The following is a 25,872-nucleotide window of genomic DNA, read 5'->3' on the forward strand; positions in this document are numbered from 1 at the left end:
CCTTCCTACCTCTCCTCCCTTCTCTCTTTCTACTGCCCACCCCGCACGCTCCGCTCCTCTGCTACCCACCTCCTCACCATCCCTCGGTCTCGCCTATCCCGTCATCGACCCCTGGGCCACATCGTCCCGCGGTCCTGGAATGCCCTCCCTCCTCACCTCCGCCAATCTAATTCTCTTCCCCTCTTCAAATCTCTACTTAAAGCTCACCTCCTCCAAGAGGCCTTCGCAGACTGAGCTTCCCCCTTTTTTCTCTCTGCTCCTACCTTTTCTACCCCTCCCTTCACCTCTCCACAGCTAAACCCTCTTCTCCTCCCTTTCCCTCTCTTCCTCCCCCTCTCCCGTCCCACCCCCTCAGCATTGTACTCTTCCACTCATCTGTATATATCTTCATCACCCTATTTATTTTGTTTAATGAGATGTACATCACCCTGATTCTATTTATTTGCCATTGTTTTTATGAGATGTTCTTCCCCTTGACTCTATTTATTGCCATTGTTCATGTCTGCCTGTCTCCCCCAAGTAGACTGTAAGCCCATCAAAGGGCAGGGACTGTCTCTATCTGTTGCTGATTTGTACATTCCAAGCACTTAGTACAGTGCTCTGCACATAGTAAGCACTCAGTAAATACTATTGAATGAATTTTAGAAGAATTGGGTGTGTATATTCTCTAGTCATCTCACGATTGAAAGGCACAGGCTGTTTCTCTTTAACTCAATTTGTTTAGCAGCTGAACCAAACCAGATAATGCTTAATAAACAGTTATGGAGGTTGCTTTTGATATGTGGAGTTCTGTACCATCTCCCTGCTCTCTTGATGCCATTTTCACTTGGATCTGGCCAAACTCCCACCCCCATCATCTCTCTCACTTGTAACCCGCCCGTGTCCCTGTCTCTCCTTATTCCCATCTCCCACTTCTCCCACTTTCTCAAGAAACCTCTCCCTGGCCACTCTTCCAATTTCTCCCCCCTTAGTTTTCCCTGTCACTTCCATGACTCTGAGACAGTGACCATCTACCACCTAGCACCAGTTCTGGATATTGTTGTTGGGACTGTTCTCTTCTCAGTGAAGTGGGGTCTCTGATGACTGTTCCTCAGATGTCCAGTATCAGGCCAGAGCAAGTTCTCCTTTAAACCCCTGGTAACAAACACAGGATGTGGCCAATTGCAAACTCCTCTCTTTTCACCTCCATCCCCTTTAGTCTTGATGATTGTAAATAGTAGTAATCACATCTACTGGGTTCTATCCAATAAATGCTATAGGACAGCATCTATTGTGCTGTCCGCTGTAATCACTCAAGAAACACCATCGACAGATTAATTGATGGTGAAGTTGCTGGTAAAACTCCCAGATTAAAATGAATCTGGGCCTGAGCAGCTAAATCCTGGGGTTAATAGAAATAAAAGATTCAGGCACAGTATTTTTAGGACACTGGCTCACAGCCTAAGTGTGGGTAGGCAGATACAAAGCAAGATAACAGTGGACTGTAAACAACAATAGGTAACAGAATCAAAGGATTATGTTAACAATGCTGAGATCAATTAATAGATTGTGTAAAGAGGAGTCTTTGGTCTCCTACATCTACATCGGGATCCATACAACAGCTGACTCCACTTTCACCTTTTGAGAAGCGGCATGGCCTAGTGGCAAGAGCACGTGCTTGGGAGTCAGAGGACATGGCTTCTAATCCTGGCTCCGTCACTTGTCTGTTGTGTGACCTTGGGCAAGTCACTTCACTTCTCTGTGCCTCAGCTACCTCACCTGTAAAATGGGGATGAACATTGTGAGCCCCAAGTGGTACAACCTGATTACCTTGTATCTACTTTAGCACTTAAAACAGTGCTTGGCACATAGTAAGTGCTTAACAATTACCATTATTATTATTTCACCCAGTGCATGGCCATCACTTTCTCTTTACTGCTCCTTTCCTCCAGGAATGTCTTCCAAACCCCAAATGGACCCCTCTCCATCTGTTCTAATCTCCAGATTTTACTGATTATAGAAGGAGGATGATGTTGGTTTTTGCCCTAAGAATCTGTAAAGATGATTTGTTCTTAAAGCAGCGTGATTTCCTAGTTAATCTTATGAAGACTCTTTATGGGTAGGCACCTCTGGTTTCCTCAACATTCATGATAGCTCCTCAGTGCCAGGGAACAGAGTCACGCACATGGTATCCACATGGCAAAACAGTCTAAAACAGAACTCCTAACCTTCCCACCTCTCCCAACACTGTAGGTAACACCACCATCCTCCATGTCTCACAAGTCATTATATTCAACTCATCTTTTTCATTCAACCTGCACTTCAATCTACCCCCAAATCCCATTGGTTCAATCTTCACAACATCTCCAGAATCTGCCCTTTCTTCTCCATTCAAGTTGCTACCATACTGATTTGAGCACTTATTATAACCTTCCTTGTCTACTGCTTCAGCCTCCGTATCAATCTCCCTACCTGATATACCTGCTGATATCCCAGTACACACTTCACTAAGGTTGCCGGGTTTATTTCTCTACATAACCATTCAGTCCATTTTTCTCTACTCTTCAAGAACCTCCAGTGGTTGCCCATCCACTTCCCCATCAAATGGAAACTCCTTATCACTGATTTTAAAGCACTCAATCACCTTGCCCCCTCCTTTCTTACCTCCTTGATTTTCTTCTACAACTCAGCATGCTCACTTTGGTCTGCTAAGGCCAACCTACTCACTGAACCTCAATCTTGTTTATCTTGCTACCTGATAAGAAGGGATGAAGAGGACAGTGATATTGATAACAGTGAGGAGAAGTAGGAGAGAAAAGAGGTGATGATGACTATGAGGTCAAGGATTCATGGCTGACCTCTCACCTAACTTTCTTCCCATTCTTTAGTTTCTCTTTCTGACCCTCTTCTCTCTCTTTCTATTTCATCTCTCCTCCCCCTGCACTACCTATATCCCCTGCTTTACTCTCTACTTCCACTGTCATGCCACTACCTGTCATCCGCTTCTCTTCCCCTACTCCTCATCTTGTTGTCTCCTCTGCTCCTTACAGTTGTCCCCTACGTCAGAGTCCAGGGGATATCTCTCTCAGGAACAGCTGTGTGAGTCACTCACAGTTCCTTTTATGCCTGTCCTCCGGGTTCTAACCAAGTGGAAAGGCCCCTGTCCTTCCCCCATGACACTAGAACTCCCATCGACCCCTGCTTCATCTGGGGAAGGACTTGATCAGGGACAGCATAAGACTTCAACTTTTATAATGTTGAGAAGGTGTTGACTGGCTGGGTCTGGAAGGCTGAAGGTCAGACAGAGTCACTGTTCTAGGGCTGAGCTGGGAACCTCTTCCCTTCCCTTGTCCAGCTAAGGCCCAGCGATGAGGCAGATGGAGCTGCCAATTGGGGAGTCACGTGGCCTGATAGAAGCTGCCCATTTCCAGAACTGTGAGTGGAGACTGTCACCATTATCCAAGCAACTACCCGCTCAGGGACCCACTAGCCTTAAAACTCTAACTCTCATGTACTCCTTATCCCAGTCAGGTCCAGTGGCCAGTGGCCATATCTGAAAATGATGACGTGTTGGAAAGCAAAGGTCATTCATGCTGGGGAGGACACCCTAAAATAAGGGAGGTCAATTTTCCAGAATGAGTTGTTGGCGGGGGCTGGGGTTGGGGGGGCCGCGGGGGGCAGGGGGAGCTGTACTTCTTCACGGGACTGAGGCTGAGCCAGGTTAATCTAATGGAAGTCAAATTCTAAAATTCTTCCAGGGCAGAGAACCTCACTCATGCATATTTTGAGTGTTTTTTGAGTGTTTTGAAATTGAGTATTTCAATTACAAGCTACACTCAGGCAGAGGGAGGGGAGGGGCAGAGGGAATGAGTGACAAGAATGGCTGGAAGAGAATATTCTTGAGAAGAGGGGAGGCTTAGAAGGGCAAACAAGGTCAAAGGAGCTGAACCCAAGGCCAGGAGGCTGGATGATTTCCAGGAAATCATCCAGCTTCATATATTCCCGGACCCCAGCTCTATCCATTCAGAGGCAGTCCATTCCATTCAGGCAAGCCAAATTTTTTCGGTTGATTTGAGCCAGGATATGAGACTCATTAATCCCGCTTTCAGAGGGCTTGGGTGATTTTAGATTCTTCAGTTTTGATAATTTGTTATCCATTTATCTGGGCATTCTGCACTGCACCCACCTGCTGCTGCTTCTATCCTGATTTTTATGATTCTTCTGCCCTGGAATGAATCTCATGCTCCCTTCTCCTCCTCCTTCTCCTCCTGCTCCTCCTCCTTCTGCCCCTCCTCCTCCTCCTCTTTCTTTTTCTCATCCTCCTCATCCCCCTCATCCCCCTCCTCCTGGGCTGGAATCTGCTTTCTGCTCCTCCCAGGCTGTTTGGTCTCTGACCTTTTGTTCACCCAGGGCCTACCCTCACACTGTTCTTCCTCTTGGCAAAGGAGATAAGGCTCAGAAGATCTGGGTGACCTGCAGGGTTTTTCTCTGGCAGCAGCCGCCAGCAGCCCTCTCTGATTTTGGTCTGGCCAGGCCTTGGAAAGGGCAAGTGCTTAGCAGTGGACTGGCCCCCAACTAGGCCTGTAGATCAAGGAATTGTGGCTGGGTTTCTGAAAGAGTCCACTATGAGGCAGACAAGCCTCAATGGGGAGTCCAAACCACAATGGGACAAAAGCCAAGGACAGGAAGTCTCTGTTACCTGACTTCTAGGGGAGGTGGAGGGGAACTGTTCCCAGGCTGCTCAGGTGCAGGGTGGAGTTGAGGCCCGGGCAAAGAGCCAGCACTCATTAACCATTTGGGTGCCTGGACATTCCTCCAGGGCCCACTATCCCCAGAAACCCTCAATAGCAATCAATGGGACCCTCTGAGGCTAGTGAAATAGAATTCCTTCCTCCACTGTACCACTTGCTCCCTCAGAATCCCATCTCAGCAGTGAAGGGAAGGAAGGATAAGGGGGATCACTGTGGAAAGCTATGTAATGAAGCTGCCATACCTGAGCCAAGGCATCCGTGGAAACATAGCCTTTAGCAGAAGTAACACCGTTTTGAGGAACAAGGAAGAGAACTTTTAAATTATGGTGGGGGGTGGTGGGGGGAGTCTGGTTTAGAGAATCCTTTGTAGTGGCTGAATTTTACTGGTGACCATTAAGAGGGTGTCAACAAGCCCTGGGCCCAAGATAACCTTATCTGAGAATCAAGATGCCTATGCCAGTGATTGAAATGTGCATATAGTGGAGGAAGGGGGGCTATTGCTTGGGTATAAATGTAACCTAAAAAGTGTCTTGGGGTCTTACACTGATCACCTACTGAGGTGTGGTGTTTAATCATTCTGCAGAATAAAATTTGGAGTCAATCCAAATCATGGATGCATCTCACTGACATGCAGAGCAGTGAACTGGCATAATTTTACATGCAAAATCATAAAGATGTCTATCCTTCAGGGATGGCAGAGGGAGGCAATTTTTCAGCTGGGGGACCCAAATCTAGGGTTCCCCAGAGATTTGAATGGCACAAGTACCAGTTCTGGATATTGCTATTGGGACTGTTCTCTTCTCAGTGATGTGGGGTCTCTGTTGACTGTCCCTCAGATGTCCAACATCAGACCAGAGCAAGTTATCCTTTAAACGCTGGTGACAAACACAAGATGTGGCCAATTGCAAACTCCTCTCTCCTCACCTCCACCTCCTTTAGTCTTGATGATTGTAATGTAATAGTAGTAATCATATCTATTGGGCTCTTAAAGTGTGCTGACCACTGTAATCACTCAAGGAACACCATCGACAGATTAATTGATGGTGAAGTTGCTGGTAAAGCCCCCAGATTAAAATGAATCTGGGCCTGAGCAGCTAAATCCTGGGGTTAATAGAAATAAAAGATTCAGGCACAGTATTTTTAGGACACTGGCTCACAGCCTAAGTGTGGGTAGGCAGATACAAAGCAAGATAACAGTGGACTGTAAACAACAATAAGTAACAGAATCAAAGGATTATGTTAACAATGCTGAGATCAATTAATAGATTGTGGAAAGAGGAGTCTTTGGTCTCCTCACTGCTCAGGTAAATAGTCCTCAGTTATAAACTTTGGGAGCCTCCCCAGAATTCTACAGGTTGTAAAGACAGGGAATGGGGTTTAGGCATTGGGAGTGTCCTGAGACACTAGGGGGTGACTAGTTTGGGAAGACCATGGCAGCAAAATCATAGAGCTCCAGGTTTTATAAGAGTTCCTGGCCACACATCTCTTCGTCCTCACCCCTGCAGAAGATAGACTTCCCGTGCACAGTAGTTTTCAACCACTGATCAAACCCTCTCTCAGAATATGAACTTCTGAGTATAAACCCCTGCTGGTCCTAGGAATAACCTTCGGGATATCTGCCGGTCCCTTCCATAAAAACCTAGTCTCAAAATTACCATCCAAACCCATCCTACAGTGGCTCACAAATTTTCAAGCCCAACTAGCCAGGAAACCAAGTTCTGCAGATTTTTCTATATCCGAAAGTTCACTTTCAGGCTGAAATTAAAGACCCTCAGATGCCACCTGATCCTGGAGTATTGATCCTGATCAGTACCGTCTGCATCCCACGGCTGTGGTAATTATTTTTGGATGATAAGAAACATGCTGATTAAAATTAGGGTGGTATAATTTTTAGAAAGGTATATCTAAAGCAGAATTTAAATATTTTCTCTCTTATGCTTGTAAAAAAAAATGTCAAGCGTTGACCATTTATACAGAAATCTTATTATAATTTCCAGCTATGGAATGTAGCTGCCTACTCTTTTGAAAAGAATTTGGGTCTCACTTCTTCCCAAAGAATCAAGAGAATTTGTGTGAAATTTATCCGAAGGCTTTCTGAGTTGACTTTACTGTGGAAACTCAAGTATACATTTCTCCCTAGGCATTCCTATTTTAAATGGATTTCTCGCTCAGAGTCCTTAGCCCAACAGACAACTCAGTAGTGACAAATATGCAGGGGCATTTAGAAAGATGGTTGGTAGGAGAATCTTTCTCTGCAAATCCAGATGTTTCTTCCCAGAAACATCTTCCCCCAGGTCCCAGTCACATTAACCTGAAAGCTTGAACGTGACCAGAATGAACAACTTGCTGCCTTAATTTAGCCAGCCAGACAGAACCCTGGTGCCATCAGGTGAAAGCTTCAATGCCTGGAGATCCCCTGGCTTTTTTAAAATGGTATTTGTTAAGTGCTCACTATGTGCCAGGCACTGTACTAAGTGCTGGGGTAGATACAAATTAATCAGGTTGGGCACAGACCCTCCCCCAAAAGGAGCTCACCTTCTAAATCCCCCTTTTACAGAGGAGGTAACTGAGGCACAGAAAAGTAAAGTGACTTGCCTAAGGTCACACAGCAGATAAGTGATGGAGCATCAGTTAGAATCCAGGTCCTGCTGACTTCGAGGCTTGTGCTCTATCCCACCTCGCTCCCTGCTATCTTTTTTACCCTGCCAAAGCACTCTGGGATAAAGGCTTGCTGGTGGTGTGGCTCTTTGGCAGGGAATCGTGAATAAGCATGGAGCTACCTTCCCCTCGCTTGGTCCTAACCCACTGCTTGGCTACTGATGGGAAAACATAACAAAGCCCAGGAGTCAGACCTCAGTGAGATGAAAACCCAAAGATCTTTACTTTTAAGGGGGTAAATATCCCTCTTTCCCCTTTTCAACATTTTGATTAAAACAATTTCATATCACATAGTGGCTGTCAATCACCTCACGACCTGTTTTACAGATCAAATGTTTCCCTTTCAAAACATCATTCTGAAGTTCTGTCAGATGTTCACTTGATTTCCTTTTTTCTCCTCCTTCAGCAGATTATTTTAGCCCAGTCTCTTCACCCCATTTCACTTGCCAACTTAACAATAATAAGAAAGTTGGTATATATTAAGTGCTTACGGTAAGCCAAGCACTAGGGTAGGTGCAAGATACTCAGATCAGACACAGTCTCTGTCACACTGTCTAAGAGGGCCAGAGAGCAAGTATTATATCCCCATTTAACAGAGGAGGGATCTACAACCCAGAGAAGTTAACTGACTTGCCCAAGGTCACAGAACAGACAAGTGGCAGAGCTGCAGCTACAACTCAGGCATTCTGACTCCCCGTGCTCTTTCTCCTAGGTCATGCTACCTCTTGGGCAAGGATCCTGTGATGTTGGCATTGCCTCTTGAAAGTTTGGTTCACTTTTTTATCTGAGCCTCAGGCTTTAAATTTCTCCAGGTAATTTCATCATAAAATAACATCAGAAATTGTGCCTAATTTTTGGAGTTGGGATGATCAGGGAAACAATCTATAAAGTTGTCCTTCATGCAGAAGATATATTTAGCTGTCCTTCATACTCGAAGAAGTCAGCGCAGATGGTGAAATTCTTCCATATGTATGTGTGTACCCTGTCGATGCAGAACCCAGAATCCTGGTGTTTATATCTGCCCGTCTTGTTGCAGGGTAAGTTTCTTATAGGCAGAAAATATACTTCTTGCTTCTCTTGTTCTGTTGAGCACCTTATAGCAATCAATCAGCTTGCCCCCCTCCTCCTCACCCATCTCCTACTACAGTCCAGCCCGCACACTTCACTCTTCTAGCAGCAGGTTACTCACCGTGCCCTGATTTTATCTATCTCACCACTAAACACTTTTCCATGTCCTCCCTCTGGCCTGCAACTCCCTCCCCCTGCATATATGCCAGACCACCACTCTCCCCACATCCAAACCTTAGTAAGGTCACATCTCCTCCAATAAGTCTTCCTCTATTAAGTCCTCTTTTCCCATCTCCCTCTCCCTTCTGTGTTGTCTATGCACTTGGATCTGTTAAGTGCGGTAAGTGCTCAAAAAATTCCTTTGATTGATTGCCTGAGTATACCTCCTACTGCCTGGCACTCAATCAACATCAGTGGGTGCTCAATCGACATCATTGTTATTTTTTATCATTTTTTTAAATATTACTGTTATTATTGTTGTTGTTAATAGTGATTTCTTAGTCATGCAGCCAGAATTCACAGAATAATTCATATGGCTGAGCAACTCTAGCCAGCTGCATTTCCCTGGAAACTGGATGATATTTACCATGCTGACCAATTTTTTAACCCTAATCCATCTGATCCCTCTCAGGGTCGCAACTGGAGAGTTTCCAGTACTCTACCAGTCTCGACTCTGTGGGGGAGAGAGACAAACCCATTCCATTCCTAGCTTGGGTAGTGGCTAGCGAATGGAAGGCAATCGTCTACAAGTCAAAACTCCCCTGTGCTGGGCAGCAGCAGCATGTGAGATAGTTGAAGGTGGAGACTCAAGTTTACTGCATGGAAGGAGGCAGTGGTAAACCACTTCCGTATTTTTACCAAGAAAAGTCTATGGATCCACTACCAGAATGATTGCAGATGGAGAAGGGGCATTCTAGGAGAGATGTGTCCATGGCGTCGCTGTGGGCCGGAGACAACTTGACGGCATAAGACAAGACAACCCACTTGTATCTGCTGCAGAGCCTGTGCAGGAGAATCTAGTCCATACAGTGGTTATCTGTCTTTCTCTAAGCCTGTGTGACTGAGTAGCCCCATTTGACAGGAGGGATATTTAGTGGAGAACTTGGGCCCAGGTCACAGATAAGTTGGTACGAGAGCTAAAACCCCATTGTAAATTCCCAGAAAGCAAGGAAGGTGTAGTTTGCTACTCCAGTGCCTGTAACTCATTCGGCACTCAGTAAAGATTTCTGGATTAAGTGATTGATTTCCAGGCCAGCACACTTTCTTCTAAACTTTGGACATGGTGGGTATTTGCTCCCAGACTTCTCTGTTTAGTCCAAATAAGAATGGAGAGCAGGTTTAGTCTTGTGTAACATTCTGTTAATCTTTCTAGTTTCTGAAAATGTGTCCATTAGTGTGTCCATTGCATCACCAGCTACTTCTACGAAGCCAATTGCCCAAACCCACTTTCCTAGTCTGTTCTTAAAATATATGATGGATCACTTTCATTTAGGAGAAGTGTCTGCACAAAAGGGTTTAGTAAACTGACATCATCTCCACCAAAAACTGCCTTTAGATTTAAATTACATATTCAATCTGTCACCAGATCCTGCCGGTTCGACTTTCACAACAACTCACAACCCAATCTCGTCGATCTTGCTGCCGACCCCTTTCCCACATCCTCCCCCTAGCCTGGAACTCTCTCCCACTCCATATACACCAGACCACCACTCTCTCCACCTTCAAAGCATTAATAACGTCACATCTCCTCCAAGAGGCCTTTCCCAAGTAAGCCCTCTTTTCCCCGGCTCGCTCTCCCTTCTGCCTCATCTGTGCACCTCAATCTGTGAAGTTTGAACCCTTGATATTCACTCCACCCTAACCGTGCTTATATACATATCATTAAATTATACATTATAAATTACTTAGAGAAGCAGAGTGGCTCAGTGGAAAGAGCATGGGCTTTGGAGTCAGAGGTCATGAGTTCGAATCCCAGCTCTGCCACTTGTCAACTGTATGACTGTGGGCAAGTCACTTAACTTCTCTGTGCCTCAGTTACCTCATCTGTAAAATGGGTCTAAGACTGTGAGCCCCATGTGGGACAACCTGATTCCCCTGTGTCTACCCCAGCGCTTAGAACAGTGCTCTGCACATAGTAAGCGCTTAACAAATACCAACAGTATTATTATTATTATTTATTCCCATTAATGTCTGTCTCCTCCTCTAGACTGTAAGCTTGTTATGGTAAGGGAATGTGCTTGCTAATTCTGTTGTATTGTGCTCTCCCAAGCAGAGTACAGTGCTCTGCAAATTCTGAGCACTCAATAAATATGACTGATTGATTGGTTCTTCTCTAGGTTTTGTGTTCAAAAGGTTATCAAAAGCTCTGCTGAAGAAATGTCGAGGCACAGAGAAATGGACTCGAGCTCTACTAGCTGGCCTCAGCTGGGGCAGAAGAATAAGAGCTTGAGACTCTGAGACCTGTTTCTGTCTAAAATGGAGATTTGTGGCCCAAGTGGAGGTTTTAAATAGAGAATTATGCTGCAGTGTGGAATATACCCTCATCTTTGTCACCGTAAGCAATCAATTAACATGGGCAGAAAATTGTTCTAAGTGCTGGAAAGAGTATAATCAATAGAGATGGTAGGCACATGTCATACTCAAGGTTCCTTCTTAGTCATGCAGTTCTGGTTCCCCTGCTCTGGGAAATTACGGCAAGAGCCTGCTGACGGCACGGTAGTGTGGAGTAAATACGCACATTTCCCAGAACAGATGAGACCTCATGTTGCTAGCAACAACAAGGAAATGCTTGTGTAGTAGGGGACTCCTTTCCCAAGCCTATTTTCCCCTTCTCCCACTCAATTCTAATCAACTTCCCAACCCATGACCTAAAAAAAAGGTTCTTCATTTAGTCACCCGGTTTGCTGTTTCATAAATGGTAACATAATCCTCTGGTAGCTTAACTAAGACTTCTAAACCCAGCCCGACTCTACACTGTTTACCTGGGTCAGAGTGAGAGCAAATATGATTCTCTCTCCTTTTTTCTTCCTCTCCCTCTTTCTCTCCCTCTCTCTCTTTTTGGACAATCAATCATATTAACTGACCACTTACTGTGTGCAGAAGACTGTACTAAGCACTTGGGAGAGTACAATACAAATGAGTTGGTAGACAAGTTCCCGGAGCACCAGGAGGTTATAGTATAGAGGGCAGAGACAGACATTAACATAAATGTATTAATTACAAATTTGTACATAAGTGCTTTGAGGTTAAGGATGGGGTGAATAAAAGGTGCAAATCTAAATGCAAAGGTGATGCAGAAGGGAGTGAGAGAAGAGGAAATGAGGAATTAGTCAGGGAAGGCCTCTTGGAGGAGATGTGTTTTTCAAAGGATTTTGAAGGTGAGGGGAGTGATTGTCCATAGGATATGAAGGGGGAAGGAATTCCAGGACAGAGTAGGATGTGAGTGAGGGGTCATGGCGAGCTAAACAAGATCAAGATATAATGAGTAGGTTGGCGTTAGAGGAGTAAAATATGCCAACTGGATTGTAGTAGGAAATCAGAGAGGTGAGGTAGGAGAGGGCAAGGTGACTGAGTTCCTTAAAACCAATGGTAAGGATTTTCTGTTTGAAGTGTAGGTCAATGGAAGTTCTTGAGGAGAGGGGAAACATGGACTGAACATTTTTGTATGAAAATGACCCAGGTAGCAAAGTGATTTGGACTGAAGAGTGAGGAGAGACAGGAGGTGGGGATGTCCAGTAAATGTGAATAGACAGGAACAATATGTAAATTTGCTTTATAGACAAGTTCCTAGGACGCCAAGAAGATGGATAGAAGAATTAGATGTTAATGGGGAGAACAATTTACCCACCTGTGTTGACTTTTCTTTTTGCTGAATAGCAGTTTGCCCATGTGACCCTGATGGGGAAGTCTGTGTTCATTTGTTTATCTTTGAATATTTTTTTTCTCATGGGCAAATTAGCAATTGTCTTTAGTTCTCTCAAGCGAGAAGTTACCTTCTTGGAAGAAATACTTGGAAATGAACCAAATTCACCACTGAGGAGAAGATGCTTCCTTAATTAGCTGATGGCAGCAGTAGGACCCTGCTAACTGAGTTCAGAAACATTGCATTTTTGTTCAGAGGGTTGGTGGCCAACCAAGACAAGGAGATTTTATTATGAGACCTTGCTGGGCTATTTTATAATCTGTCTACCCTAGTAGAGTGTGAGGCTCCTTGAGTGCAGGGAACATTTCTCTTGCTTCTGTTGTTCTATCCCGAACACTAAGAACAGTGTGTTGTACCCAATGAGCACTTTAGATATCATTATTACTACTAGTGATTGTCAGGTTATATAAGCACCTGGACAAGGAGGTGAGTGATAACTGAAATTATTTCAGTGCCTATCTCTCCCATTGTATTGTAAGCTTCTTGAGGATAAGAATAATGTCTACTAACTCCCAAGTGTTTAGAGAAGCACCATGGCCTAGTGGAAAGAATTTGGGTCTGGGAGTCAGACAACCTGGGTTCTAATCCCAGTTCTGTCTTTCACTGCCTCAATTCCCCAGCTTTCTTGAGTAAGAAGGGAAGTGGTGGGGGCCACTGTCAAGGGGCCATCTCAGGTCCTGACCACTGAGGGATGATTTTCTTCACCTGCTTTCTTTTGGTTCTCCAGGGTTGATTATCCTGCCTCCTTCACCTACTTGAGGGAGTAAGGATGAAATCAAAGGTTATCATTCAATTGTATTTATTGAGTGCTTTCTGTGTGCAGAGCACTGTACTAAGCGCTGGGAAAATACGATTCAGCAACAAATAGAGACAATCCCTGTCCACAGCGGGTTATCAGGAGTTCAAAATCAAGTGGGATAAACCTAAATCCTGGTCACCTATTCTACCAGTTGAAAATATGCCATGGGACCCTCACAAGCTCCAGTTTCAACCAGGGTCCCGGCCTTGGCAGTGGCAGCATTCCAAGCGCTTAGTACAGTGCTCTGCACATAGTAAGCTCTCAATAAATACTATTGAATGAACAGCATGTTTTAAGGGAAGGTAATAGCAGTGGGAGGTGAATTAGAGAACAGACAGACGATGCTACCTTTTTCCCATTGCCATGGATTGGACTTGGATTTGCACCCCTTAAAGGACTTAATATTCACACAACCTTCAGGCCCAAATCACTTTGAGTAATGTGCGTAATTCATTTTATTGTCTCTCTCCCCCTTGTGGGGGGCGAATGTGCGGTCATGGAATGCGTCTTCCAACTTCATTGCATTATGCTCTCCCAAGCACTTAGAACAGTGCTCTGCATGCAGTAAGTGCTCGATAAATACCATTTCTTTTCTTTTTTATGGTATTTGTTTAAGCACTGTACTAAGCACTAGGGTAGAAGATATAAGCTATTCAGTTTGGATGCAGACCCTGCCCCACATGGAGCTCACAGTCTAAATTCCTCTTTTACAGAGGAGGCCATTGAGGCACAGAGAAGCGGCTTGCCCAAGGTCACACAGCAGACAAGTGACAGAGGGGGATTGGAACCCAGGTCCTTCTGACTCCCAGCCCATGCTCTAATAATAATAATAATAATGTTTAAGTTCCCCACCTTTAATAATAATAATGTTGGTATTTGTTAAGCGCTTACTGTGTGCTGAGCACTGTTCTAAGCACTGGGGTAGACACAAGGTAATCAGGTTGCCCCACGTGGGGCTCAAAATCTTAATCCCCATTTTACAGATGAGGGAACTGAGACACAGAGAAGTGAAATGGCTTGCCCAAGGTCACACAGCAGACAGGTGGCAGAGCCGGGATTAGAACCTACGTCCTCTGACTCCCAAGCCCATGCTCTATCCATGAAGCCATGCTGCTTCTCGTCACTGCTTCCACTAGTAATTGATACATTGATTGCCATGATCACTGTAGCTATATCGGTGTTTCCACCACCAATGCCCCAGAAAGTTTCCATTGAAGTTGGGATTGGGGGTGAGATAAATCCAGCAGACACCTTGAGGGAATAGCCCACAGAAACAGTAGCTATAGTGACCATAGTGGCGGGGGGGGGGGGGGGGGGGGCAAATGGGGCCATAGGCAGCTTGAGTTACCAGAAATCTACACTTCCTGCTGTGGGATTCATTCATTCAATCAATCACATTTATTGAGCGCTTACTCTGTGCAGTAGTACTCTGGAAAGTACAATTCAGCAATAAAGAGAGACAATCCCTGCCAGCACCAGGCTTACAGTCTAACCTGATTCTGTCTTACACCAAATTTTCTAGTTATAAGTGTGTGGCTTTCTTTCCTGTCCAATATGTGTGTTGAGCTATGTCTTTCCACTTCTTTCTTCTGTCTTTGTTAATAAGTGCTGTTCTTTCTGTTTGCACCACTGTCCAGATGTCTTAGAGTGTTTTGTCTGTGTATGTGTGTGTTCCTCTCTAACAGTGTGCCAATTTAAAGTTTTCCTTTCCTGCTGTCTTTTCTCCCTTCCCCATTCTTGGGCCAATGTTGCAAACTGTACGCCCTCCCCCTCCCTCCCCACCCCAATTCTCAGGAAGGCTTTACTTCTTCTGGCCTACTTTGAGCATCAGAAAATATTGGTCCTTTTTCCCATCCACTCCACCCTACAAAATTGACTCTAGTGAAAGACGAAGGGCAGGAGGTTGTTGCTGACATCAGCTTCAGTCAACACTCAACCCTAGGGCATCAGCTGGTCAGTCGGTCAACCCCTGTCCCAGTCTCTGGATCAGATGGGACAAATGGATCAGCTGTTGGGTGTTTTGGTCTTTTGTCCTGCTCCTTCCCAGAGAAATAGATTGCCTGACATCTGCTTCCCTAAAGTTCAGTGAGGCTGGCCAGCTTCTTTCTATCCCTTGGGAACCTTGACATTTCCATAATATGAGCCAAACTTTTCTAACAGTTGATTAATCAATCAGTAGTATTTGAGTACTTATTGGGTACAGAGCACAGTACTAAGCTATATAGTAGAGTTGGTAGAGATGTTGCCTGCCCACAGTGAGCGTACCGTCTAGAGGGGAGACAACCATTGATATAAATAAATAAAATTATGACTATTTTTTATGGTATTTGTTAAGCATTAACTATGTGCCAGGCATTGTTCTAAGTAGTAGGGTACTTACAAGGCAATCAGGTCAGTCACAGTCCCTGTCCCAAACGGGGCTCTCAGTCTTAATCCCCATTTTACAGTTGAAGTAACTGAGGCACAGATAAATTAAGTGATTTGCCTAAGGTCACACAGCAGACAAGTAGCAGGGCCGGGATTATTCATTCAATCATATTTATTGAGACCTTGTGCAAAGGACTGTACTAAGTGCTTGGGAGAGTACAATATAGACTAGGTCCACCTGACTCCCAGGCCCATGCTCTATCCACTAGCCATGCTGCTTCTCTGCCCTAAGTGCTGTGGGACTGAGGGTGGGGTGATTATCAAGTGCCCAAAGGGTACAGATCCAAGTGCATAGATGATGCAGAAGGGTCCTTCATAGAATAGCACTTTATTACCACCTTTTTCCCATGGAGCTTCACTGGACTTGGCCTAGTACATGCTACTTAGGTTCAAAATGTTTCACAAGAGTCCAGTCCTGAAGAAGCTCTGAAAAATAGCAATTTACATTGTGTTTCTCTCTCCACTCGAGGCTCCCGGGGTTGAAGGGAGAGAGTTCCAAGAGGGGGAAGATGGGAAGGGAATGGAATGCAGCAAAATGAAAAAGAGGTGGGAAAAGAGCAGTAAGAAAGAGGAAGATGTGGCAGGGAGTGAGCTAAGAAAGGGAATAGCATGGGAGAGAGGTAAACCTAGACAGGCTGAAGATTGAGGAGTGACCAGAGAAAGAAATGAGCAGGAAAGAGACTTGGGAAAGGAATGTGATGGGCAAGAAAGTCCTCTGCTGTGCTGACACACATTTGGGGCTTGAATTGATTCTGGTGACTTTGGTGACCACAGACTTTGGTTCTAGCCCACCAACCTCTTGGTAGAAGGAAAGGACAAGTTCTTTGAGAGCAGGGGGTCATGGTTGTCATGGTTCCTATTCCAGAGGCCTATAGCAAGGTTCTAGGATTAGATCAGATTAAACATCTCATTGTGACATCAAATTATCCCTTGGTTAAACAAGCATGACATCACACTTTTGTCAGAAACTTTGACATGTAATCCCAGACTTCAGAAAAAAAAGGGGGATTAAACAAGGATTAACAACAACAAAAAGGATTAAATCAATCATGCCAGGACATATGACATATGATTTCAAATATGAATTTTTATTTTAGGAATTTTGCATTTCACTGAATAAGGAAAGAGGCAGCACTCCTCCTAATTTTTTCCTAAAACCTGCTCCTCCCATTTGGCAGTAATAATATTTGCTAAACACTTACTATGTGCCAGGCGCTGTACTAATTTCTGGGGTGGATACAAGCAAATCAGGTTGGGCACAGTCCCTGGCCCCTCATTGGGCTCATAGTCTCAATCCCCATTTTACAGATGAGGTAGCTGAGGCACAGATTCATTCAATAGTATTTATTGAGCGCTTACTATGTGCAGAGCACTGTACTAAGCGCTTGGGATGAACAAGTCGGCAACAGATAGAGACAGTCCCTGCCGTTTGACGGGCTTACAGTCTAATCGGGTGAGTGAAGTGACTTGCCCAAGGTCACAAAGCAGGCAAGTGGCAGAGCCTGGATTAAAACCCATGACCTTCTGACTCCCAGGCACCTGTTTATAATAATAATAATAATGGTATTTAAGTGCTTACTATGTACCAAGCACTGGACTAAGCACTGGGGTAGATACAAGGTCATCAGATTGTCCCACATGGGACCCATAGTCTTAATCCCCATTTTGCAGATGAGGGAATTGAGCCCCAGAGAAGTGAAGTGACTTGCCCAAAGTCATTCAGCTGACAAGTGGCGAAGTCAGGATTAGAATCCATGACCTCTGACTCCCAAACCCAGGATCTTTCCACTAAACCATATCAGTAGCTGTAGTTGGGAAAAACCACATGGGGGCAGTAAGGATCTCTGCAGGGCCTGGTAATTCATTCAATAGTGTTTATTGAGCACTTACTATGGGCAGAGCACTTTAATAAGCGCTTGGACTATACAATTCGGCAACAGATAGAGACAATCCCTGCCCAATGACCGGCTTACAGTCTAATCGGAGAAGACAGACGGACAAAAACAAGACAACATAATCACGATAAATAGAATCAAGGGGATGTACACCTCATTAACAAAATAAATAGGGTAATAAAAATATATACAAATAAGCACAGTGCTGAAGGGAGGGGAAGGGAGAGGGGGAGGAGCAGAGGGAAAGGGGGCTTAGCTGAGGGGAGGTGAAGGGGGGAAGGGTGAGGGAGCAGAGGGTGGAGGGGAAGCAGAGAGGGAGCAGAGGGAGCAGAGGGAAAAGGGGAAGCTCAGTCTGGTAATGGCTCAATGCCCTTATAGCCATGTCCAGTGGGTTCTATTCATTCATTCATTCATTCATTCAATCGTGTTTATCAAGCGCTTAATGTGTGCAGAACACTGTACTAAGCCCATGGAAAGTACAATTCAGCAATAAAGAGAGACAATCCCTACCCATACCGGGCTTACAGTCTGAGGGGTGGGGGAACCAGAGGAGACGGATATCAAAACCAGTAAACAGGCATCAATATAAATAAGTAGAATTATAGGCATATACATATATACATAAGTGCCGTGGGCTGTGGGGCCGGAGGGAGAGCAAAGGGAGCGAGTCGAGGTGATATAGAAGCGGGGGGGGAGCTGAGGAAACGGGGGTGTCAGTCTGGGAAGGCCTCTTGGAGGAGGTGCCTTCAGGAGGGTTTTGAAGGGTGGAAGAATGATTTTCTGGTGGATTTGAGGAGGAAAGGTGTTCCAGGCTAGAGGCTGTCCTAATCTGCCCTGATCTCTTTACCTGCCCCTTTGAAGACTTCCTCCTCCAAAAAACATTGTCGCACCTTGGTTTTACTGTCAAGCTACTCATGCGATTCTCCTCCTACCTCTCTGACTGCTCCTTCTTAGTCTAATCCATGGCATTTTCTAGCACCTCTCATGTAGGGTGTCTCACAAGGCTTGATTCTAGCTCCCTTACTTTTCTCACTCTACACTCATTTTCTTGGGCATCTCATCCCCTTGTATAGCTTCAGCTATCACCTCTATACAGATAATTCTCAAATCCTTCCCTCCAGCTACAACCTCTCCATGATACTCATTTCCAGGACTTTCCCAAGTGGATGTCTCAACAGAACCTCTAAGTGAACAAGTTTAAGGTGAACTTCTCATCTTCCCTCCAAAGCCCACTTTTCTTCTAAACCCACTCCTCCTGGATCAATCAGTCAATCATGCGATCAATCATACTTATTAAGTACTTACTGTGTGCAGAAAACTGTGCTAAGTACTTGGAAGAGTAGTTTATAACAGGGTTGCTAAACACATTCCCTACCCACAATGAGCCTGCAGTCTAAAGAGGGATATAGACAATATAAATAAATAAAGGATATAGATAGTAATATGAATAAATAAATTACAGATATGTATATAACAGCTGTGGAGCTGAGGGAGGGGTGAATAAAGAATGCAAATCCTAGAGCAAGGGTGAAGCAGAAGGAAGTAGGAGAAGAGGAAATTGGGGCTTAGCTGGGGAAGGCCTCTTGGAGGAGATGTGCTTTTAAGAAAGTGGGGAAAGTGATCATCTTTTGGAGATGAAGAGGGAGGGCATCCCACATCAGAGGCAGGGTGAGAGTGAAAGGTTGGCACTGAGATAGACGGGATCAAGTTACAATGAGAAGCAGCATGGCGAAGAGGATAGAGCCCAAGCCTGGTAGTCAGAATGTCATAAATTCTATTCCAGGCTCCACTCCACCACTTGTCTGCTGAGTGACCTTGGGCAAGTCACTTCACTTATCTTTGCCTCAGTTACCTCATCTGTGAAATGAGGATGGAAACTGTGAGCCCCACATGGAACAGGGACTGTGCCAAACTTGATTTGCTTATATCCACCCCAGTGCTTAATATGGTGCCTGGCACATAGTAAGTACCTAACAAATACCATCATTATTATTAACAAATATCATAATTAGAGGACTGAAGTGTGCAGGCTAAGTTGTAGTAAGAAATCAGGGAGGTGAGGTAGGAGGGGGTTAGGCGATTGAGTGCTTAAAGCTGATGGTAAGGTGTTTCTATTTGTGGAAGTGGATGGGGAACCACTGGAAGTTCTTAAGGAATGGTGAAACATCGACTGAATGTTTTTATAGAAAAATGATCAGGGCAGTAGAGTGAAGAATGGACTGTTGTGGGGAGAAACAGGAGGCAGGGAAGTCAGCAAGGACGCTGTTGTAGTAATCAAGAGAGGATAGGAAAAATGCTTGGAGTAACGTGGTAGCTGCTTGGATGGATAGATAGGAAAGGGCAGATTTTTAACTATGTTGAGGAGGTTGAACTGACAGCATTTGGTGATAGATTGAATATATTGGTTGAACGAGAGAGATGAATCAAGGATTAACATCAAGTTTATAGGCTTCTGAGACAGGGAGGATGGTGGAGCTCTCTATAATGTTGGGAAAGTCAGGGAGAGGACAGGGTTTGGATGGGAAGATAAAGAGATCTGCCATTTTCAGCCATTCGTTCAATAGTACATATTGAGGGCCTCCTGTGTGTGAAGTATATTTTAAGAGCAGTGGGAAAATACAGTAACAGATTAAAAAGAAGCTATCTGTGTCCCCAGTGGGCTCACAGTTTAAAGTGGAAACTAAGAGGTTGTTGATGGGCACATGAGGTAAGAATGAATACATAAAGACACAAAAATATAAAAAGTCACAAAAACACAAGGGCAGTCACACAGAAACACAAGAACATTGGAGCTGAAGGAATCGTTTTCAGGCTCCCCAGGAAGGGCTGACCAGAGTCCGATCAGAATAATCGTCACAGCCGAAGTCTTTCCAAGAGTTTATAAGTTGTGGAAGCAAGGAATAGGCCTGGATGTCAATAAGGATAGAGAAATAATTTTGCCTGGCAGAGGAGACAGCTGAGTAAAAACACACAAGGACAAACTTCAGGTGATATATGTACATAAGTATTGGCAGGTGGGAGAGTAGATGAGTGTTTAAGTTCTCAGGCTGCATGGAAGTATTGAAATGGCAAATGCAGATATAAGGTGGGAAGATTAGAAATCAATCAAAGAAGGCTTTCAATAGAAGATATGATGTCAGCAGGGTTTTGAAGATGGGGAGAGCAGTGATCTTTCAGATGTGAAGGGGGAAGATTTCCATGCAGTGGGAGGACATGAGCAAGAAGCCAGCAGTAGGAGAGATAAGGAGTCCCGGTGAGTAGGTTAGCTTGTGAAGAACAAAGTATGTAAACAGGAGAAATAAGAGAAGAAAGTAGATAAATAGGAGGAAGACAGCTGATCAAATGCCTTATAGCAGTGGTCAGAAGTTCCTCCTTGATGCATAGAAAAGTGGCCAACAATTGGATGTGTCTTTAGAATTGTAAAGATGTGTGGAATTTCCTTTTAGAAAAATAATCTGGGCAGCAGAATGAAGTATGAACTGAAGCGGAGCTCGACTGGAGGCCAGGAGCTAAATGAGGAGACTTATGCAGTAAACAGGTTGAGATATGCAAGCAGGTAGACCAGCTTGGAAGCTATCTTGATGTACTTCTGGATGAATTCAGGACATGTGCTGTAAGCAGAACCAGTAGGATTTGATGGTAAATTTGAATATGAAGCTCAAAAGAGAAGAATGAGTCAAGGATAACACCAAGGTAGCAGACTTGAGAGACAGGGAGATTGGTGATGTTGTCAACTGTTGGGAAAGGGAGGTGGAAGTGTCTGGCATCTAGCAAGCTCTTAACATATATGAGAGAGAGAAGGAGAGAGAGAGAGCCTCTGAGCTGTGCAGGTTTAGAAATAAAGAGAGGGATGGATCCAGAAATGTTTGGCCAATTGTTGTTAGAATTCAGCCCCACAAAGCAGGCAGGGGACAAATACCCAATTCCCCTTACCTACATTCCAAAACTCAGAATTCATAGTCCTGGTAATACCCAGCAGTCAAGATGTGGCAGTACCTCAACCATGATGCTTTTAGGATTGTTGTTTCCCTGGGCTGCTCTTCTCCAACTCCCCGTACCTACTAACATAATGTCGTGAGGAGAGGGAAGATCATGGATGGTGCCAACATAAGTGCCAGAGCATGTCAGGGAGTGAAATGATATTGTCCAGCCGAGACTTGAGTATAATAATGTTTCAGTGAGGGAGTCCTTACTTGATGAGGGTCAGGAAAAATGAGGAAAACATGGGGGAAAATACTCATGGGAAGCAGGGTTACCCTATACTGCATGGCCTGAACGATGCCCTCAACTGAACTGGCCATAGTCCACCCGCTTTGGTGGGAAGTGGGAAAAGGAGGAAGGGGCTCTTAGGTTCCCAAGACGAAGGGTACCCATTGCACCAGCTGAGTTGTTCTGGGAGGGCTTCTACTATACCTGGAAATGAAACAGTTAATACTCCTATAGTCAATCAATCAATGGCATTTATTGAGCCCTTACTGTGTGCAGCACTCGATACTAAGCACTTGAGAGTATTCAGCACAATAGCATAGTAGACATGATCCCTGTTTTCTAGGGGCTTACTCTCATGGAGAAGCAGCAGGGCCTAGGGTAAAGAGCTCGGGGTTGGGAGTCAGAGGTCATGGGTTCTAATCCTGACTCTGCCACTTGTCTGCCGGGTGACCTTGGGTAAGTCGCTTAGCTTCTCTCTGCCTCAGTTACCTCATCTGTAAAATTGGGACTAAGACTGTGAGCCCCATGTGAGATAATCTGGTTACCTTGTATCTACCCCATTGCTTAGGACAGTGCTTGGCACTTAGTGCTTATCAAATACCATAATTATTATTATTATCTTTATCCCATTGCTTCAACCTGATAGAGCCACCCCCTCCTAATTCCTTCTGTCCTTAGGGAATCTGGTTCCCAGAACAACTCCTTTATCCCCAGAGTAATCTGTTCCATTGTCTCCTGAAGCATCTCTCCCTCCCTCAGAAACTGGAAATAAAGCCCTGGGAGCCACTCTTTGACTCCAATTGTCTAGCTTTAAACAGCCATGACTTTCAAGGGCCATAAACACTCCTTTATACTCTCTTCTTTTCTCTCAAGCATTGATTCAAATCAGTAGTGCCCCTTACCACTCTTTCCTTAAGGTTACTCAAGACCCTTAGATTTGACATTGCTAAAATAATTTACTGACCCCACTGTGTTAGCCAAATGACCACCTGTAGGCCATGGTCTCATTGGATAAAAAGCAAGAGGTGAGAATCCACTTTTCAATTATTAAAGCGAGCACAGATATGTTTAAAGACCTTTTAACACTGAGCTGGCAAAATCAAGCTTTGTTGACAGCATTCTAGAGATTTTTCCTCTGCTAAACTGAGTCAAACATCCTGCAGGGATAGGGAAAGAAAGGAGCTTAGGTGAACACTATCAACTTACCCCACACCAAAAAGTGATGATGCAGAAGACAGTGAAGGCTCAGGTAGGTGAAGGATCAGTTGAAACATTTGCGGTTCCTCTAACTGGTTCAAAAAGCTGAGAAAAAACAATCAAATTTACAGCCTTCAAGGATGAAGATGTCATAAAGACAGCAGCAAAATTTCCTGCCTTGTGGAAAGCTGTGGTTAAGGCAGAGGGCTCCACTATGAATTCAAGATTTAATGGAGATCAAATAGGAATCTTTTTTTACAGATTTGTTTAGTGCTTACTATGTGCCAGGCATTGTTCTAATGCCTGGGATAGATACAACATAATCAGGTTGCCCCACGTGGGGCTCACAGTCTTAATCCCCATTTTACAAATGTGGTAGCTGAGGCACAGAGAAGTTAAGTAACTTGCCCAAGGTCACACAGCAGACAAGTGGCAGAGCTGGGATTAGAATCCAGGTCATTCTGACTTCCAGGACCACCCTCTATCCACTTAATCATACTGCTTCTCACCTATTAGTCTTTCAGAATACTTATCTCCAAGGAAGAGAAGTGGATTTTTAGTTTAAATGCTGCCAAAGCCCAATCAGCCCCATTTCTGGAAGGCAGTATATCAGGAAATGTTAAGCTGAAGTTATTGATCATCTCTATTGGAAGACATCCTGACTATGAAGGGGTTTTTCAACCCTAAGGTATCTGTTATCTGGAAATCAGATGGGAAAGGGTGGAGGTAATAAGCTGGTTCATTAATCATTCTTATCTGACTGTGAAACATTTCTACAGAAATAAATGATTTTGAAATGTGAATCCAAAGTGATGTAGCCACTAGACAACGCCGCAGGCCACCCCAGGAACCTCAGTGTGCCTTGCTTGTGTGTGCCTATGTTCTTGTGAACGGGCTGCTTTTGCCTTCATTTTCTCCAGCAAGTGAAAAAACATCCCTCCCTCTGCCCCCACCAGAGCCCTTGTTAAAGTCAATCATGCTCAGCTATGGTTTAACAAATGAAATAGTGATCAGTGATGTCTATAACTGTTGCGAAGCTGTGTAGCCTAGCGGACAGCCCCAGCTTGAGAGTCCAAAGGACCTGGGTTCTAATCCCGGCTCCGCCTCTTGTCTGCTGTGTGACCTGAGGCAATCTTCTTTTCTCTGGGTCTCAGTTGCCCCATCTGAATAATGGGAATTTAGACTATGAGCCCCACGTCCTCATCCTGGTGGACCTTTGGACCACCCCCTTCTCCTGGAAATCCTATCTGGTCTTTGTTTCTCTGACACAGGGCTCTCCTGATTCTTTTCCTACCTTTATTATCTCTCTGGTGGCTCCTCATTTTCTTTCATTGGTCCTTCCTCTGCCTCTAACTCAAGGCTCCGTTTTTGGGTCCCCTTCTCATGGCCTAGTGAGAAGTAGAATGGCCTAATGGGAAGAGCACAGACCTGGGAGTCAGAAGACCTGGGTTCTAATCCTGGCTCTGCTCCTGGTCTGCTATGTGACCTTGGGCAAATCACTTAACTTCTCTGTGTTTCAGTTTCCTCATCTGTAAAATGGGAATTCAACACCCATTCTCCTTTGCCCTTAATCTGTGAGCTTCATGTGGGACAGGGGCTGTGTCCAATCTGATTATCTTATATCTACCCCAATGCTTGGCACAGAGTGAATGCTTAACAAATGTCATTTTTATCATACTCACTCTCTTGGGGAGCTCATCCACTCTTATGGTTTCAACTACCAACTCTTCTAAATCTCTACCTCCAACCTCTCTCCTATGCAATTCCACATCTCCTCCTCCCTCCAGGACATGAATGTCTGTCTGGAAACTCAAGCTCAACTTGATGAAAACTGAACTTTCAATAGTAATAACTGTAGTGCTTGTTAAGCACTTACTATGTGCCAAGCACTGTACTAAGCACTTGGGTAGATACAACATCATCAGGTCCCATGGGAGGCTCATAGACTAAGTTGGAGGGAGAATAGGTAATGAATCACCATTCTGCAGATGAGGGAACTGAGGCACATAGAAGTTAAGTGACTTGCCAAAGGTCATGGAGCAGGCATGGAGTAGAGTTGGGATTAGAACCCAGGTCCTCTGGCTCCCAAGCCAATGCTCTTTCCATTAGACCACACTGCTTCCTCATTTTCCTTTCCAAATCTTCTTCTACCCCTAACTTTCCCATCACTGTCGACAGCACCCCTATGCACCCTCTCTCAAGCTCATGACTTTGGCATTATCCTTGACTTGGGTAGGCCGGGGCAGATGCTGTGGTGGTCACTGTGGCTGAGGCTCTGACACTGGACTTTGAGCCAAGGATAGCCTGAAATTCTGCTCCTCTAATCACAGTATCCTGTTTGTTTTATTTCATCTATTTGTTCTGGCTTTTGATTTTGTTTTATTAATTTATTGTTTAATCTCTCCCTATGGGTCTGGACTGGACACAGTCTTCTTCCCCTTCTTTAATTCTTCTTTATTGAGGTCCAGGAACCATGTTGAATTCCCACCTTTGTATTCTGGTCCAGTTCTTAATTAACCAAGTGCTCTGCACACAGTAAGCATGTAATAACAACAACAATAATAATAATAATAACGTTGGTATTTGTTAAGTGCTTACTATGTGTAGAGGACTGTTCTAAGCGCTGGGGTAGATACAGAGTAATCAGGATGTCCCACGTGAGGCTCAATGTCTTCATCCCCATTTTGCAGATGAGGTAACTGAGACACAGAGAAGTTAAGAGCCTTGCCCACAGTCACACAGCTGACACGTGGCAGGGTCGGAATTCGAACCCATGACCTCTGACTCCCAAGCCCGGGCTCTTTCCACTGAGCCACGCTGCTTCTCGACAGAATAATAGAATAGAATTATATTATAAAATAGAATGGAATTATAGAATAGAATATAAAATTATAGAATAGAATTCTAATAATAGAATAATAACTTCTATTATGACTACAATTACGATTTTCAACCCCCATATTCAGT

The sequence above is a fragment of the Ornithorhynchus anatinus genome, chromosome 8, assembly GCF_004115215.2.
Source record: "Ornithorhynchus anatinus isolate Pmale09 chromosome 8, mOrnAna1.pri.v4, whole genome shotgun sequence".
NCBI classification, from domain to species: Eukaryota; Metazoa; Chordata; class Mammalia; order Monotremata; family Ornithorhynchidae; genus Ornithorhynchus; species Ornithorhynchus anatinus.